Source organism: Gracilinanus agilis, chromosome 4 (genome assembly GCF_016433145.1).
Source record: "Gracilinanus agilis isolate LMUSP501 chromosome 4, AgileGrace, whole genome shotgun sequence".
NCBI lineage: Eukaryota > Metazoa > Chordata > Mammalia > Didelphimorphia > Didelphidae > Gracilinanus > Gracilinanus agilis.
Window position 1 is genome coordinate 37,636,035 of NC_058133.1, and position 2,637 is coordinate 37,638,671.

A 2,637-nucleotide genomic window follows, 5' to 3' on the forward strand; every position below is an offset into this window, starting at 1 on the left:
CAGATGGGTAGAACATGGAACATGGAAGGTTTTACCTCAGAGGTGGTAACAGTGAAGCCACTCATTAACACTGAATTTACCACTTCGTTAGCAACGTTGCTTCCTGTTGAGAAAAGCTAATATAGGCTCTCAAATTGACTGAGCATATATTTGTCTTACCTTCATTATTAGTAATAAAGTAGAACACATAGTATAAATCTTCCATACCCAACATGTGTGTGCATGCATACACACACACACACACACACACATTTAAACAAAATACCTCTTAAAGCCACCCTTTTACAGATTTCTAAAATTACTGCCCTTGTGAGGGATGTTTAACTTAATGTCAGGAGCAATCATTGAATGGATAATAGTAAAACAGCCATAGAATTTGGTTTTCGTTTTACTGACATTTGCAGTACTCCTTCCTAACACATGTTTGTGCTGCCCATTTTCAACTTCTGTGTATGTGATGTAGAAACTCCTGCTGGGTGCTGCATTAGCACCATTTTGGGGTGATAGTATTGAATATGATCTTATTGAAAGTCTATTTTTATTTCTATGGAAATTTGCCAGTCTGAAAACAGCAGAGAACTTTAGGATTGGTCTGACATGTTGAATTTGAAGCAGTAAATATTTTTAATAAACTCATGTTAGTATCTTATATTATCCATTATTTTTTACAAAAATACTGTAATTGGAATGAATAGAATCATCAAGTGCTTGTACTTATTTATGAAACTAAAAAAATTAGATATTTTCCATTTACTTTCCTTTTTATTTTATTTTTTGATCATTTATGAAATTTGCCATAAACTTGTTATTTGTGTCAGTTATTTTTGTTTTCATGTCAAAATTAGTTTTGGCACCTCTACTATTTTTACATAGACATAACTAAATAAAACATTATATGCTAGAAAGTTTAGAGGATAATCTTTGTGAAATAATGCACTTTGTACTGTGTTTTTTAAAAAAATGATTTAGGCAAATGTAGACTAATTTTTAATTAGAAAACTATTTTTGCAATGGAGAGCTAGATTTGGAACCAGTAGGCATAGGTTCAAATCCCAGCTCTGCTATCTGATACTGGGCAGTTGCCACATCTATATAATATGAAGGGTTATATCTAGATTAATACTTCTTAATCTGAGGTTTACTGACCTCAAATGGTCTGTGAATAGATTTTAGGGGACCTATGAACTTAAAATGGGGGGGGGGAATTTTACACTTTAATGTTCATTAAATTTGAACTGGAATTTAATATTTTATCCAGTTATGAACATAAGGCCAACAAACTGCTTTACCAGATTGCCAAAAAGGATGCATGACAAAAACAATTTCTTGAACCTTTGTTTTAGATAGCTTCTTTAGGGTCCCTTCAGGTCAAAATCTTAGATTTGAAAAAATTAGGAAGTTAAGCCTAATCTTACCTTTATAAAACTCATTCTTTGTTTTTAGCTTTAATACAGATAACTTTGTGTTAATGCAAACTTTATCATATTTCACTTCTTTGCTTTCAAATCTAAACTATACTTAGTTTCAAAGTACATTTTAACAGAATTCAGTTGTAATGAATGCAAAGATAAAACACTTTTTTAAACAATTAGTTATAAATGCAAATAAGTACACTCAACATAAGTGATTAATATTTTAGATTACATTTAGGTATTTCATTTGTGCATTCCTAATTATTTTTGCATTTCTATTGCCAGATCAACAAGAATCAATGAGAAAATGAAAAATAAGATTTTTGTCATTCAAAGGACATATTTTAACCCATATAATAAAAGAGCAGTCTGTAATTTTTTAGTCTAAGCCATGCATTTATTTTACATATTTTTTCAGTTTAAATCACTAGAAAATCTAATAAATGGAATTACTTAAATTTATTAGTAACAAATAAGAGGTCCACCATAAAACCATTTCATAGAAGGATTAGGTTTCCTATGCTAATAAATTGAAAGAGTAATGTTAAGACCAAAGAATAGAAGTATTTAAAATTTTACACTTTAGATTTGCTTAGTTTTCAATTTGCGTCGATTTGGATGAAAGTTGAACCGAAATTTTTGATGAGCAAGTTTATTAGGAGAAAAAATTGCAGAGTTAACATAGGCATACCATTCACATTTGAACAATTGACATGCTTATAAAAATCATCTTATATGATCTTTAAAATAAGAATTTCTACTAGATTAATACTTCTAGTCTAGATACTTGTTAGTTCTGTTCAAGTATGTTCTTGAAAGAATTAGTCTACTTTAAAATGTCATTATTTGACTTATCTTGAGAATATCTGAATTAGTGAAAAAAATCTTTTATTCTTTAGGCCAGTTCTATTTTGTCTATCTGCCTTTTATTTTCTCCCAAGTATTATATTAATTTAGAGATTTTCTTAGTTACACATGCACATATAAAACAATTAGGATATATGGTATAACAAAAATCTTTTGATTTTAATGTTATAAAATAATACATTTAAAATTATATTTAATCTTTTAAAGTAACAAATATTTAAATAGTAAAGGTGAAGGTTTTAATAAATGGAAGACATTTTTTTCTGTGCACTTATCCAATGCAGTGGATTTAAAATGTAAAGATATTATATTGTATACATATCTCATAGATTCCTTTCTTTTCTTTTTCTAGAGCAAA